The sequence below is a fragment of the Cardiocondyla obscurior genome, linkage group LG08 (genome assembly GCF_019399895.1).
Source record: "Cardiocondyla obscurior isolate alpha-2009 linkage group LG08, Cobs3.1, whole genome shotgun sequence".
Classification (NCBI taxonomy): Eukaryota; Metazoa; Arthropoda; class Insecta; order Hymenoptera; family Formicidae; genus Cardiocondyla; species Cardiocondyla obscurior.
Genome location: NC_091871.1, coordinates 2682732 through 2700142, shown reverse-complemented (window position 1 = coordinate 2700142; position 17411 = coordinate 2682732). Strand labels below are relative to the sequence as shown.

Sequence of the window (17411 nt, the reverse complement as noted above, 5' to 3'; positions counted from 1 at the left end):
GAAAATTCGAACATTCCGTTTATGTGCAATTGAAATTGCAATCGGCAAAGACACGAGAAATTCTCCGTTTTCCGAAATTTAAATGTGCTAATTAGACGTCCTAATTAAGGTTACCCTCATCAGCAATCACTGCGTATCGTATGGAGACTAATATTTGCAGAATTCGCTGCTAATTGCCCGCTGTTTCAGCCGCGTTGCCATGTAAGCAAGAAAAGAGAAAATTCGCAGCATTTATGTTACGTCATTAAGTTCTGTTCTAAAAAATATGTCGCGCAGTTTGAAATAGTATTGCCGCTTTACACACGAAGGCTCTGGCCCTGAAAAGAGTCCACGGCGGACAGATATCGAGTATTCTCGCTTGAAAAAGAAATTTCAGCGCTCAGACATGTCCGACATGGCCGCGAACGGCATCCTGACAGCCGTCGAGCGGCTGTGAGAACGCATTGTCTGACGCGTTCGCGACTGTCTGTCGACCACCGATAGGATTCATGGAAAACTGGTCCATAGAAATCCGCGGTGGCAGTGTCAGACTCTCCGGATATCATCAAGAGAGAGACAGAGAGAGAGAGAAAGAGAGAGAGAGAGAGAGAGACGCGCGCGCACATCAGAGAAGTATTGTTCGAAACAGAGATTCATTTAAACTTGACGTTCGCCGCGGGATACCACCGAGCTCTCGATTCTCCATTAAGCGGCACTCAGACGCGAGCTTTTGCACCTGTACATACGTTTCCAGCCGCGTCGATATTTTTGGAGCTCCGCCAGCGATTGATAACGCGCGATACGTCGCGCCGTAGCCGGGTTAATTAACTGGGGTAAATTTTACCGTGCCAGATGAAATGTCAACACGAATTAACAGCATTATACGGGGCACGCCAATGTATTAATTCACATTCAAGCTTTACTAAAAGATAGTCTGCAGAACCCACGTGAAATTAATCGGTGATGTTTTATTCAGTGATAGACGTGCCTTTCGTTTACCTTAATTTCGCGCGTGTCTCGACCGCCGTCGACTAATGAAAGTTCAGCTCGGACGCGCATTAAGGGAAAAATTTATCACTCAAGGCGATTCGTAATAATGGTTAAAGCAATAAACGTTACGCATTTGATAACGACCTACAATAAAAAAGAAGTTAACGGGTTAAACGCACCTGGGAGAAGGAGAGTCGCCTACATTAATTTTGTTAATGTCAGACAATTAAATTGTGTGTTCGGGCGCGATCGGCGCTCATTAATTCCTGCGTCAAGCGCAGACTACGTTTCGTTGTCGAGCACGAAGTGATATTTTGATAAAATGCATTGGTTATATGTTATATAATTGTCTCGCGTGAGATTTAATTCTCTTACGACTCCGTTTTATGTGTTATAATTAAGTAGTGACGATATAATGTTTCGAGATTATTTTCACGATGTTGCAGAATTTTCGCGAACGACTATGTTAACGATTTGGAACATTCATAAAGTACGAGGCACATAACTACAACGCGTTACGTACGTTTGTCCGTGGTGACTGTTCAACTCCACTATTAAATTGCGAGTGTGATGCGTTATGTATTGATATGCATGGACGCGGGTTCCATATCGAAATAGCGAAACGGACATATCAACGAATAGATAAACACGCGTGCGCGGACGCTGTAAACGATGTGAATGGTATCCAATTTGCAAATATAATCTCGCATTTGCTAGCACATTTGCGAAACGCGTATAATTTTTATATTAATATTTGCGAGTAATCGAGTAACATTCGAGATTGCAAAGAAAAAAAAAAAAAATTTCAAGAGACGATTAATGGGCAGCTTGAAAGTTTTTATGAAAGCTAACTTTTAATAACCGCAGATTGTAATTGACAATTTTACAAATTTTACGTTTACTGCGACAGAGTTGGTCAATTTAATTTATACATCTCGCAGACGTTTTAACGACTTAACGGGATTGGTAGAAATCATGGCGGTCGATAACTTCGTCAACGAAAATAACCATCTAATGCGTCGGAGAGTGACGTTCATCTAACTGTCCAACTGTCAGCTATCCTACGTATCCGCGGAATTCCAAGTATTCGGAAATAGACTCGTCTCCAGCATCTCCCACCTGCCCGAAGCGGCGTCTAAAAATACGCGGAGAGTACATTCGCCATCAGCGCGAGGGATCAATGACTGCGTTTCTCGCAAACAATAAAATCCACGAGGTTGCGGTATACCGTAAAGACGTTATTATACGAAAAACACAAATAAAAACGAAAATCGGTACGAGTACCATATAGGTACAACTTTTTACTGTAAAATATTAATTAAGCAAAGTTATTTTCTTCCTTCGATAAAGGAGAGCAAACAATATCTCCTATATCAATAATATCTTGATTTTGCTGCCGCTGTCGCGCAAAGTTTCCTCGATACCGCGATTAATCAACTGTAAGCTTGGGTTGTGAATTATATTATTAATAAAGTTTCGCGGAGTAATGCCTGGAATACTCGAGTCTAAAAGCCCTGAATACGTGAAATAGCACAGTGACGTGGTTACGATCTTGTATAATTGTTTTACCTCGGTTATTAGACTTTTTTTTATTTTTTTTGTTATAAACGGTAACTTGCAATGGCCCGTCAACAGTCTTTACTATTGCCCTATCGGTATGCGAGAACGTAAATAAGAAACGCATTAAAGAAACAAATGTGAGGTCAATGAGTTTCGAAGAAACATGAAAAAGAAAAATAGGGCCGAGCGGGAGAAATTTTTAAAAATAATTTCAGTCAATTTTCAAGTTTCCTGCGCTGCCTGATATAACTTAATGATTCGCGTGTCTCTAATGGGCAAAGAAACTCCACGCACGAAAAGCTACGATCGAAACTGTACGATGCCGGTTGCACGTCCGGTACCTGCACGCACAAACTTACGGAAAATCAGATTTCGCAGCTATCACTGAGACTGCGTCAATGACGAACCGCTGTTACGTGATTTATCGAGCAATATAACCCATGCGAGAGAAGTGTACAAGCATCAGTCAATAAACCATGTTTTATTTATGAGTTTCCGCGATTGGCTTGTCGCGCAAATCCGTTCGTGTAGCAATTCAAAAATTCTAGCAAAACAGGATATTCACTTTTATCCCGTCGCGTCAGGTGCGAGCCATCGCGATATTCAAAATCGAGGTTATTAAATTCAGAAACGAGGATTAGATTGCGATCCAACGCGAGTCCAGATTCCAGGTCGGCGGATATCGCAGCCCACATGTACCGCACACTTAATGCGCGAGGCGAATTGAAAGTAAGGTTCTTAATTAATTCTTCAAAATCGAGGCAAGCTCGTAGGACTCTCGGAAAAATGCAAACCCGTCCTACCGCGCGAATATTTAAATGTCAGTACCGCAACCAGTTTCGCGGTACTCTTCCGCAACGGAATTAGCACTATCCACTATCCACTTATTAGCCTTAGTTGCCCAACGGGTAAATTATACGCGGCCGCGATAGCCGCACGACAATTTTATCCTGGATAATTTACGTTTAAAATAGTTCCCGGACTAAACGCATAAATATACTGAACAGGTAAAACATTATTTCCTTTTTATCTGTGAAAAAGATAAAAGTTTAAAATATGAAGACAAATTGTACTTGCAATCAAACTGGTCACGACGACAAAATAATTAATGTGTTATTTTTCTTTTTCTATACCTCTTTATAATTAATATGTATTTCTTTTATTATATTATTATATTCTTCTCTCGCATTTTTCTTAGTTACATCAAGTCGGTTATTTAGAGAGGAGAAAAAAAAAAAAAAATCTAACCGTGAAATTATAAGAACAATAAAGACGGTCGATGATTGACGGAGCAATCTTTTATTTCTACCTGGCAAGAAATGACGGTCGCGTTAAGAGCTCGGTAGTAAAACTGCCACGTGCTATTTCTCCATTTTTTTTTTTTACCCCGGGATGATATCGCGGAAGCTCCGGGTCTCCTGACGATACTTCTTTCGCTTCCGCACGGTCATGCGTTTCTACTTTATTCAAGGAAAACGCCAGACGCCCCTGCGAGAGATCCCCACTCTTATAACGCTCCGAGTATTATCAAAGTTCTTCCCCATAGACCCCGTAAATCTTTGCGGGTGGAAAGAAAGGCGTTTCCCCGTGGCCGGAGAGCGCCGGCACGGCGAGACAAAGGGAACGCCACGCTAAAGCCACTTTATCCGAACTTGTCGTGTTTGCCTGTAACCGGCCTGCCCACTTTCAGACACCGCGACGCACCGCGTCTGTCTGAAAATTCAATTTGCAAAACGGTATCGCGCAATTTCCTACGTAATTCACTCGCTACGCCAGTCGTCTGACAATACCGGTTGTGTTTTCATTGCCGCTTCATCCCGTTATCCCCGCCAGACGTTTATGGAAATATCGGTAACGTGAGTTATTAAAACGCATGATAATGCACGCTACGTGCGTAGCTCGAGGCTATTCTCTAGATTAATATCTACGATTTCATTTTCGTTAATTTGATGTTACAATGTGTATTTATAAAATATATAATATACTCGGAATGGGATTCCTTTTATGTTTTACAAAAGTTAAAGTGGCGGATATATTAACATTTTTATCGTTGATCGTAAAGTGATAAAGCCCATCAAGTTTCGTAGACGCCCACGCAAAGAATTTCGGGCCGGAATCGTTTCAACGCGAACGGAGATATCTCTACCGGGAGGAGACGCGTTCAAAGTAAGGAACGGTCGCGTCACGCGACGCCCATCTCAACAAGTCGTGGAAATCAGTACTGATATAGTTAGATACCCCCTCGGTTTGTTACACGTTACCCTCACGGTGGTTTACGGGACATGAAACGGTTCCCGGTGTTACGTGCAAGATCCGATAATGCTTGATACGAATACGGCGACCGTGAATTTATCATAATTTATTGCAAAATTTGTGTAATTAACGTTGAAGATTTTATCAGAGAAAACATTCAGGTTATTGTTCCTTCTGGCAATCACGATATTAATGTGGATAGAAAATAGCAACAATTCGATGAAATTTTTAATTAACGCATAATTTTGTCTATATTAAAAAAAAAATTTTTAATAAAATCTTGTTCCTTAATTAATTATCTATCAGGCTTTAGAAAAATCGTTTTCGAGTTTGTTTATTTATGAAATATAATAGTAAGCTCTGCAAAAAGTTATGTACTATTGCTATTTTGCGTAGAGGGGAAGTTTCTGCTTAATGTTAATCATAAGAAAAGTGATCGTACACGACCGCTGTGATTTTCCGCGTTGCATGATCGGTCGAGGGTGAACCAGTATAATAAAAAAAAAACTCTCATCTACGACTACCTGTAATTCGTAATGTCACGTTCGCGTACCAAACCATGAGGATGACTCATGCAGCGTAAGATATTTGCATAACAAAAAGTATGCAAATGAACGATATGTACATATGAATTGTTAATCTCCATCCACCAGACACACGTGGAATCAAATAAAAAATTGTAAACGTATCGGATGAGCCGGAATATATGTAACGAACTGCTTTGATCCAACATCGTTATCATTTTAATAATTGTTCAATTACTAACGTACGCATCTCGCACTTTATCATCGACATTGAATGTATTGTGATATACCTTTAATTTTATCAATATTAAATATTAATTATTAAGGTACTTTCTTAAAATTTAAAAATAAATATTTTCCGGCACGTCCTTGCGAGCTTATAGAGTTGATAATTTAATTAAATTTAATCACGGGCACGGGCAGTCCCCGATTACCTCTCACGCTCTTTTTGTTGCTTGCGCGATATCACTCGCCCTTTCGATCAGGGGTGGCAGATGCTTCTTGCACGGCGCTTGCGGGGGTTGTAGCAACAGTACGATGTATTGCGTGTAGGGTGATCGCGCGTCGACTGAGAGCTTCCCTCTTTCGGAGGAACCGAATCCACAAGAAACGACAACGGCGACGCCGCGACGCAACCCCTTAGCGGCCAGCCAACCATCCGGCCAGCCGCCCCTAGTCGCCGCCGTCGCTACCCCCGAATGCATCTCTACTGCGCCGGCGATTATCGAGAGAGGGGATATATGTATCGCCACGCGGCCGACAAACTGGTGGGGGTGTCTGCTGGTGGAATTACTTCGTTTGGCAAAAAACATCCTTTCTCTCTTTCTCTCTCTCGCGCGCGCGCGCTCTCTTGCTCTATCTCTTCTCATTCGAAAGGATGGAAAATTGCGGGGGTAAAGGATAGAGGACGCATGGGGCCGATGTACCGAGAACATGAAGGTCGCGACGACGAAGCAGATAAATCAAAATTCGTGGCTGAGCAAACTGGTACGGATTTTTCGGCGTTGATGGCGAGAACATGACATTGGCTATATATAAATTAGAACGAGGTTAAATTTTATCACTTCGTGACGGAAAAATGTCATTAAGCTACTAAATCATGTCGAAACAAAAATAGAAAAAATATCCCTGTTATAAATATAAAAGCATAATAATAAATAAGCAAATAATGTACGTAACGTATATGCAAATAAAAAAAGGCTACTGTGTAATTTTTATGAAGAAAAATTCACAAATAAAATATTATCAATATTAATGTCAGAAACGTAAAAAAACAAAATTTATCATCTGAATAATGCTTGAAACAATTACTTAAATTAATTATTTAAAATAATCATTAAAATTTATTTAAATTTTATGGTGTTTTATTATACCGTATACGTATCTTTTAATTTTAATGTGATACTACTTGTTAAAAAAAAAAAAAAAAAAAAAAGAAAAAACTCGAGAACATAAACTCGCAACAAGAAGTTTCTTTCCGTCTAGAAGAGTTCATAACGACACCATAGAGATGGAAGAAAGTGGCAAAGGGCGAAAAACTGAAGCTAATATGTCAGAGAGCAAATGTTGGGAGCGTGACCAAAAGAAAATTAAATTTCAAATAAACACTACAGAAAAACGGCGCGTCACATTAAATTAAGTTAATAATACATTTCTAATTTTACATAAAACAAAACTCGCGAAAAGAATTGTATAAAAAGCCGAGATTTATCTTTTTAAACAATTGTTGTACAGTATTATACGAACCAATAATTATTATTAAAAAAAAAATAATAAAAAAAAAACTAGCATTGATTTATTAAAACGTGATATGCTGTTTCGAGCAATGTCGTCTTGAAAAAAAAATTTTAAGTGTTCCGAGAAATAAAATTGATATTTTATCAGATGTAGCTGTTAGATAATTTCGTTAAAAATACGATAACTACGAAATTTGCTCGCGAGGTCGAGCGCGAGGCTATCGTTTTTGCACGTTGTCGGAAGCGACGAGAGAGATAAATTAGAAGCCCGTCGAGATAGACGGTGCAAAATAAGGAGAACGAAATCCGTATCAGTCGTCACAGCTTGACAATTTCCTGAGGGCGCACGTCAAAATGACACCGCGAGGATTCTTGGGTGACTGCACGACACGGTGGAAAATGCGAGGGATTGATGATACCGGGGGAGTGCATCTAACCCAGCGCGAAATAAATTCGAGAAGTAAAGCGCAAATTGCTTGGAATATCCGGTGCATCCCTCATATTATGAGTTTCGTTAATAGCCTCCGAATAGAAATACTATCTAAGCGATAAAATATTGAAGAACGGTCGCGTCATATTGTAATTTTGTCAAATATCGAGTACTGTAACGCGTCACGGGACATCTCGCAAATAAAAAATAACCGTTGTTTCGAAAATTAGTAGCTCGCCAGCGCGAGCTGCGACGTGCCGCGCGAGAAAAGAATAGGCATAATTTTCAGTTTGTCGCTTGTATTCGGCGTGAGACCGAGAATGCGGAAAAAACATCCCAGAATAAAGTTCTGTGGGGCGACGGTCGAAGACCAGCCTCACACTCCGTGAATCAAGCACGAAAAACCGGTTCTCGAGTACAGCGGAGGATCTTACGGTGCATTGAAGGCGGCCAAGAAAATTCAACGGAGTGAATCGACGGATGAGATCGATCGCGTCAAGAAAGTACAAGTACGATGAGTCGTCGTGCAGTTGTAAACCGTCTAATTTCTTGCAATTTTGCACCCGTGCGTAAACGCCAGTTAAATTCGAACAAGTGACTTATTTTCCTCGCTGACTTTATCTCGATGGGTTCGTTAAGCGTTTGCAACTACCGGCATTATGTTTATACTCGTCAACTATGAGCATTAATTTGACCAAGTATACGAGAAAATTGTCAATTTATTGATTTACTCTCGTATGTAAATTTACATCGGCACACTCCCCATTGCATGTACTTGACGTAATTATTTTTCTCAACAATTTATGTATATATAATCTAAAAATTAGAAAACAAGTTATTGCGAATATACGGCGAGTTGATTAACTATCGATAACATTGTATCGGATTTTCATGTTGATTGTTCGACTCGATTACCCATCAAAATCGCGGAGGCATTAGCTCGAGCGGATAATGCGAAGGCTAAAGCTCTGCGCAAGCACGCTGCTGAACCACAATTGAGAAGCGGCCTGTGGATATTCGAGCATCGTCCGGATATCGGCCGTTCCCTCACAACCGAGACAAGGGATTGACGTTAAGTATGTTAAATTAATTAACGTTAATTAATGCCTCCCCGAGGATTGCAGGAACGGACGAATGAACGTGGAATACCACGCAGGGATTACCGGGTTCCTTGGCGAAAGCCCATTAAAAACTACCGGAGCTATTTGTTGCGTTGCTCATGCGAACACACGTGGCTGTGCATAATTACCTTATTGTTTGAAAAGAAAAAAAAAAGGAAAAACTAATTTTGTCTTCCCTAGGCAACTACCTACTACACGTGCGCGTGAAGGAGAACGTAATCTTCTTGTGCCGAAAGTTAACAATACATGGCTGATCCATCAAAGATAAGCGCGCCCGCGCGAGAAAGTTTGATGAATCGGTTCATTACAATGTGCAATTCCAAGAGGGTTTAATCGGTACTCGTTAACTCGATTGCTTCGATCAAAATTTACGGATCATAGATATGCACTTTCTATTATGCGAATACGCCACATTTTTATATAAAATCGGGGTCTTTATTAACTTATTAATAATGTATATTGTATCATCAGTATCAATGTATTCTAATCGACGATTAAATTCTCTAAAAAGTAATCACAGTTAGGAATAAAAAAAAAAAAAAAATTTGTTTTAATAGAGAAGAAAACACCCTTAAATATTTTTATCCGAGAAAAAAAAATTTCTTCTAAAGATTTAATTTAAATCAAAATTCTCATTTTTTTTTTTTCACTACGACGACAATCCGAAGTGTCTTAAATTGACTTTCGAAACTTGACCTTCTCGAATGAACTCAATTTACGGACAGAACTCACGGCGTTACCAACTTCCCGCGTATGTACCAGGATACTCAGTCGCCACAAAGACTAGACGCGTTTCCTCATCTATGGCTTGCGCCATTGTGAGTCAGAGGAGACACGAATGAAGCAACTGACATTTCAGGGTTGCGGGAAGCCCAGTGAAACGACGCAAGTTCGTGAGATCGCCTGTTCACGGATTGCCGCTATCCCGAAAGACTGAGAACGAAATTATACGCCACGTATCGTTATCTACTGATATCGTAATACCACTTCAAGCAGAGAAAAAATGTATGAGATTCGATAAACGTCGCTATCGCGAAGCAAAAGAATTTTAATTAAAATTTGATACTTAACGAGATATGGATAAAGAAGTAAACATGCCAAATTTGCTTTAAGAGAGAAAAGCAGAAAGAATGCTATTACAATGTAAAATATATTTAAAACAAAAGATTATTACGAATAAAATTCACGTTCCTCCCACAACTTTGAAAATCAGGAACAGATAAATCGATACGTTGATAAGAATTATTATTCGATCAAGTGATTCGTTACCTCTAAACCTATTATGACATTTTTATAATAGAATTTTTGACCTTGATTAAGAATGTCCAGAAAGTCACAAACGACGTACCTACGTTACGTTTGAGATATTTTTTCATCGTTGTATCTCGAAAGCCTATGTACCATCTTGTCAATCTTTTTTAACGATAACTCGCAGGACCGAGGAAGTCCCGATCCTAAATTATTGTGTTCGCGTGTCCGCTCCTTGGCGTGCTGGGATTATCGGGGTTCCGTGCCTGGCCTTCCGAAAGATGAATAATCGCTGCGGAGCTCCGATTCCCGTGGGACGAATAGCAATTCATGCCGTGGACGTTGAGCATTCGCCGTTACGTACATAAGAGAACACCCGTTAAATCGACCGGCCTCTGCCGCAATAAACGAGATCTCGACATGGATGGAGATTTGCATCGCGAATGAGGATAACGTAGGTAATTTAGCTATCCTACGCTCCGTCTCTCGTCGTGGAAATCAGAAAAATTAAAAGAAAACTATGCTAATTACGCAGAGAGAAAGAGAGAGAGAGAGAGAGAGAAAAAAATCAAGTGAGATCTAGCCGCGAGTAAGTCGAGCGGTCATTAAGCAACTGTTAATCTTGGTTTACGTATTCATTCAGTTGCGAGCTGCGCAACATTGTGAGTGAACTTGCCATCGGCACGTTAGGAGGGATTCTATGGAAAACCGATATAAATCTCGCAGTTAAGCACAATACGGTTCTAGACATACATTTCTTTCGATATTTTCATTGCTACATGTACGAGCGTGTTTCGTAACGTTACGCTACATTACATTAATATTTTCTTTCGCGAAAGACTCGTCGACTGGCGCGAAAAGAAAGAAGGAAAGTGGAGCCGCGACAAAAAGGAAGCGAATGATTGCACAACTTTGAAAACTCGCCGACGGCGCTTTCATTCAGCCAGCTTCGCTCTTATTACGTACAAAACTCCGTTGTAAATCTTGCATCCTTTGTTTCGCAAAAATAGAGGCCCATCATGCGGTGAAGCGCGGAAAGGACGTGCCCGAGTTGGCCCCTTTATTTATAAATTTTGCAACAGTGCACAACGTACGTACGTATCAAAGAAATATGCTCCTCTCCGCGAACGGAACGACGGAAAAATCGGGAAAACTTCTTGGCACTCGAGACACGTTTATCTCGTAACTACCAGCTTGTACGCCGCGCGTCGAGCGCGAGAAAAATACGAAGGAACGGCGCTAAGCTGTCGCGTTTGTACATCGATGCAATATAAATTATATCGCCCGGTGCCGACACATCGCGTGACCCACGACTCTTATTACGTTCGTTTTAAATTTATCGGATGAACAATACCTACTTGACCCTCACGTTTGGAGAAACGACCCAACCCTTGTGCCCACCAGTTATCGCGATCGTGTTTAATAATACGCATAATAACAGGTAATCACCTCTTAAAATCGTTGAACGCGTGAGTGCGTTCGTGATAATACTCTTGACATTATCGAAAAGATTTTTCACGTGCCCTGTCAAATATTAGTATAATTAGAATATATTATTCGCGCTCACAGATTTAAGGGGGTGCCTATTGCTCTTATCGGTTAAGTTTTCGCTTTTTGGGAATTTAAGAGAAAAAACAACGTTAATAGTAAAACAGTCTAAAATCAACGAGATACAATCTACATGATTTCATTTAGCGGAACGGCCGAGCTCGTTACGCTTTCCCAGGCTAATTCCCGGCTTCATCCAGAAGCGTAATCCCGTGGAATCAAGTTTTGTCTCTCTCATTGGTCCATGTTGCGGTTGGTAGTTGCCAACCGACCCCTCTTTGAACTTCACGGCCTCGAAAGCTCGCCCTTCGAAATTGTCGCGACCTCTCTAATCTACGAAATCGCCGCGAAACCGATCGCATCTGACGAATAATTATAAACACATTTCAATTTATTTGTGCACCTATTCGCAATTCTTTTACCATCGCACGAATTTAAACGAGCAACTTTGTCATACGCGGTACCCTATCGCTCCGTTCGCATATGCATTTTAAATGCATTATTAACGAGCCTAGCCGCGATATGGTTTTCGGCACGGAGATAAACGCGCAAGTAACGCGGTGACTCATTCCGTAGGAATCGTTATCGCCTTTCAGGTAGGAATCGCAAATCGCAATTTTTAAGAATTCACGTCGGAAAACCTTTACGACGCAATTTTGCTCGCATAACCGTGAGGAGGTCGGTCTCGGTCTACGTTACATATTTAAAATCTCTTCCAAGTTTCCCGTAAAACTGTGTAAAGCAAAGTAAGCGGATTTTAGGCTTGGTATATTCAAGAAACTAATTTCCCCTCCCGATATCAAGGCTTCAGGAGTTTCTACATTCACGAGCGTATCGTACAAAATCATAAATACCACTGGAGCATAAAATTTATGAAAATAGCAGCTCGTCACGACAAACTAGAAGGAAAATTTTTCGGAAGCGCCGGATTACGTCACGAATGTTACATGTAAGGAAGTCAGACGGAAAGACAATAAGAAAATTTCGTATAATTTACATTTTGCTGAATACGTTTCTCCAACGCATTTCGGAAGCAAAAATATTCAATATGTGATTGCGAACGCTCCGAAATTCTTTCGTCAAGAAAGCTACCGAATTCCGTCTGAAATTATGTAACCACTCTGACATAATTTTAATAAAATGAATATGTAGCGCTTATGAAACGTAATATATAAAAAATGCGCATAGTTATATAAAGATCACTCACCACTATAAGCGCATCAAACAGATCAGGAAAAGGACTTACCTGTAACAAGACAAAAACAAAAAGATTAGTATAACTCAATTGTCAAACAATTTGTCATAATTACATATACATATATTTTATAAATCTACAATTTTAAGAATTAATAAAAAAAAAAAATTTTCATATTCGGTAACACCGACGAATCAACAACAGAAAGTAGACAATGCGATATTTCATTCGCGGCGTAGAAATCTCGAGCTGAGCGCTAAGTTGGCGACAGATCGTTTCGCGCTATGAATTAGCATAATCCCACTTAAAAATATACCGCGGTGAAGTAATTAAATGTAGAGCGAATCAGTCGACGGCTAAGTCGCGAGACAATTTCGCGGTGCCGTGCACGCGTATTTTTATCGCGGCTGAAGGCTCGCCTGGACGAAAAAGCCCACGCCGGCGCTGGAAACGAGAGAATAACGACGGTAATAACGGCCGCTTTCGTTTGGCCTATCGTTTTTTCGCAACGCATCGCCCGAACCCGTCCATGAATTTTAATCGGACGAACGCAGACCACAGCGTAAACACTGCGCCTGCACCTCTAACACACGCCCGTGCCGACTGTTAAAATATTAATTGCCCGTGGGACGCCCGAAAACGCGAGAAAATAAAAAGCCGGCCCTAGTTGCCCGTACGAGGATTAACGAGTGAAACACGTGGAATAGAAGGCGACTCTTGCCGCGGTAATTGAAACCGTGATCAAGCACGGACGATATAAAACGGCGAATAGTTAATTAAAAGGGGTTTGCGCTGTAAATCGATAAACTAACAATGACAATTCAAAAGATCCAAAGAACACGTTCGTAATTAAAGTTTGCATAATTAAAATCGAAAAATTTGTTTCGCGAAAAATCGTCTTTCCGAAGAGAAAAAAAAAAAGCGAATTCTTTTATTTGACCGACAATAACGGCTCTTGCGTCGATCCAAAACGTAGGGCGCATTCGTTAATTACATTTGTCGAGCTTGGCTCGAAACATAGGTAAACGTATGCGGAAAGACGAGCATGTAACAGAACACGGAGGGACGCAGATAGCGGAGCATTATATCTCGCTGCGTTCGTAAATGCCGCTGTTAATATAGATAACACGAGGCGTAACGCCGAGCAATTAAAATCCTACGTGTTTTCAGAGTAACTTTACGCAACGACGTTAGATAAGTTGAATAAATTATATTTGCACAAGAGCTTTAATAATTTTCCAGTTTTTCTTCCGCGATTTCCTGGACGACTTCGCCGTCGTTTCTCGACTTTATCTCGCTCATCGTAGATAAAATCCTCGTCCCGGCCGAGCGCGTCACCGCGCCGCGAGGGGATTTCTTTTTGTCTCGCGAGTTATACAAAAGCCGCGCGCGGCACGTGGTGCCGCTGACGGCGAAACAGGTACGGATATTATCACGCGGCGCGCGAAACAGCGTAGTGATATCGCGCTTTATTATCGTTGTCATTCGCAGGTATACACATATCCCGGGTGATTCACCCCCGTGTCCCACCAACCGAGCACGACGAAGAGCTGTCCCATATGTCACGAGCTTAATATACTTATATCATGCTTTCACGCTAAGCGACGGTGTTCGTGGAGCCTGTTTCACAAGACGCGAGGCGAAGGCGCATGTCGTCGCGCCGCCGCTCTCCTTTGTTAACAACCGAGAATTACGAAACTACAAGTTACACCGACATTAACGGGGCCGGTTTTTTTTTTTTTCTAGATCAACAATGCACAACCTAGTCGTCGCGGGGCCTCGACGTCATATTTTCATAATAACGAGCCCAACGTATTTGTTTATGTTCCGCGTATTTGCGATTTTTGTTATCTCCATGTCTCGTCTTTTGTATTTGCTCTCTTGCGACGTTTCTGATCTTAAAAGTCGCAAAACTACGTGGAAACGTATTATTCGTAAAAAGAAGAAAAAAAAAAAAAAAAAAGAAGAAAAAAAAACTTAAATTTATCTGCAACATAAATTATATGCAGAGATCACGCGCATTTCTCCCACTTTCTGTTCCTGTACGCTATAAAGTTGGTTATCGCAGCTAAGTCTCCGACACGGCGACTCTACGCGAGCTGACTAGGATCCTGCTAAGACTTTATAATGCCGTATAACAGGCCAGCGGCGTGGTTACGGGAACGTTGAGGCTAAAATGCTTATTCCATCGCGGTATCTTTATTCGTGACGATGAAAATGCATAATCTTTCGTTAGCCTACGAGTGGTTTCAAGAGTACACAACGGGGCCGTGCACTCACGTCTTCTAGCCACGTCGTTCTAAAGTCGTCCCGCGTAAAAGCGTCCACACATCATAGCGAGGATCGATAGACACGAGGACTTTTATCGCCCAGATAAATTGCGTTTGTATAAGGAAGGGAGTTTACGCGGCGTTACGTGGCGTTGGTAAATGCTGCGAGATACACAAGAAGCTAGACCGTACGATGAAAACGATCCGCCGAAGAAACTAAGTTTAGCTTCTTGCGAATAAGTGCGATCGGCATGTAAAAAATATAAGCTGGATAAACGGCTCGTGATAATACTGTAAACGCTAATAAATACTATATTATATAATAAATTACATATAAACTCTTCCTTTTTACGCAATAATATTATGTAAGCTGTTGACCTTCGCGAAATCTACTATTTATCTTCGTTAACGAGCGCCAGCATGTGCGCGACAGTAAGACGATATACATAGTGCTCAATCAAATTTAATGCGCATTGCATCTGCGATCCAGCTTGTTCTTTGAGTTCCCCGGCGCGTCGAGACTCGCCCGTCAAAGCCGTTTGATTAGATTTCTTCCTAATTAAAAGCACTCATTTCTTTTATGGAGCTGTTACCGTCGCGGTTGCCGCAGAATAGACCCCGCGGTATTAAGAGTTATCGATTACCAGCACGGGAGAGATAGTTATCTTTTAATTAAACTCGTTAAATGTTGGAAATCGATATTAATCGCACAAATACACGTCTATTACAGATTTTTGTTGGCTCGTGACGGAATGCGCGTTACTATAAATAATATTGTAAAATTCTCGTGACATCGAAATGTGGGGGGGAAAAAAAAAAATCAGACGGTCTGGAGCTGAAATTTCGGCGAGACCGAGCCAGTTTGTATAAAAGGGATAGATATCCTTGATGGGGCAGGGGAAGTACGTCTACTTCGGTTGTTACCCTGGCCATCGACCGTCTACGAACCGCCGCGTCCTGGGGCAAAGACCTTCTCGCTCGATATATATTCCATCCGACCGTCCTCTCGCGACGCGATAAAAATGTTACATCGCAGACATCTGTTAGATTTGAAGATCAGTTCGATATTATCCGCGATACAACCCGCGACGACCGACGTGCCGCGCAACGCGCGCGTCAAAATGCCACGCAAATGCCTCGTCTAAAATAAGGAAGGAAATAAACTTCAAATTAATTAGTTGCCGTTAACGGAATTTCTTTTGACCGGTCACGCCGGCCCGTCGTGCATACTTTATCGTGAAAAGAGAGTGACGCGAATAGAGCGGCGCCGTTAATTAAAGTTGGAGCAAAAGCGGGCACTTTAATGTTACCATATTTATTCTAACCACCTGTTCGTTCAATCTCAAGCTCAGTCCCTGAAAGATAAAAACGTTCGATATCTCATCATCTAGCTGACCGGAAATCGCGAGAATTGTTTAGATTGTGCAAAAACGTACCTCTCTGCGCTGGGGCAAAGAGATGTCATCTTTACAACTTTACGATTCTTAAGATTTTGTGTTAAATTTTCGTACCAACAAATTAACACGGGTTAAATTAAAAATTAAAATCCCGCTTACATTTGTTTGCATAATTTCTCTACATATCTTCATTAGGATGATTCTAACGTAAGAATTCAACGTTGTGCAACGGTATATTCGTCATTAATTTGCTCCAGCTGTCTGTAGGTAATTGAATACAACTTAAAGATAATTATCTCTGACGCGCTAATTTATTACGTGTTGTATCATGCAATGGCGATTGTTTTCCACACAATTTAATTGATAAAGTTAACGCGCCGTAATAAATTAGATACGTACAAGAAACGTTAAATTTAAATTATTCCGCGACTCTGCTGGCACTGAAAAAGAGAATTCCACGACGGAATCTATCTTTTTACGAGAAGATACTGCGAAAGAGAATGAGTACCGTTGCTTCCACGCCCCGGAGACTACTCTTTCGTAGCCAACGTGACGACGCTGTTTTACAACTTCATCGGCATCGTGTTGAAAAAACGTAGAGAGGAATCTATCGCATTTGCTTGAACCATCTGCCGTACCGGACTTTCTGCCGTCACAGAAAATAAATACGTCTCTGCATTATTAACACGTGCAAAGAAATTGCGTTTAATTGACTATAATTACGCAATAAAATACACGTAACGTGTCACATGCAAATATTACGCGCGCAAAGTCGCTCTGCAACGTATTCACGTGTTATTTTCATCGTGACGTGACTTAGCAATTTATTCTTACGCGCAGAAGTTTGATCGACTTAAAAAAAAATAAAAAAATAAAAAAAAAAATTCAAATAACACGGGCGCGTAAAAATACTATGTAATTTCGTATTGTCACTTCTTAATGATAATATTTCAGAAAACCAGCGGCTGGTTTTTACACAAAATCGCTTCTCGCTTCTTAAAATTATTCAATTTAATCGTTCACGTCGTTGTTACCAAAACAGCTCGCGTGCGCCTCGTGAATTAACACATTTTCCGACATTCGCCGAGCCCTCTCAACCGTTGGTATTCACGTCCGCCTGCTTATCAAAATGCGACAAAATATTCTGCGTCTTTCGTGAG

At 41.0% G+C, this 17411-nt stretch overlaps 1 protein-coding gene across 2 annotated transcripts in view; it reads right to left on the bottom strand.

Annotated features, from left to right (window-relative positions):
* Gckiii (Germinal centre kinase III) overlaps nucleotides 1-17411 on the bottom strand; it is an 82266-nt gene that overhangs the window by 53904 nt on the left and 10951 nt on the right. Inside the window, exon 2 of one of the 2 annotated variants that reach the window (XM_070661205.1) lies at nucleotides 5741-12635. The exons of the other annotated variant lie outside the window; for it this stretch is intronic. The gene's annotated coding sequence lies outside the window, so the exon portion shown is untranslated. The remainder of the gene's footprint in view (nucleotides 1-5740; nucleotides 12636-17411) is intronic. 2 annotated transcript variants of the gene reach the window in all.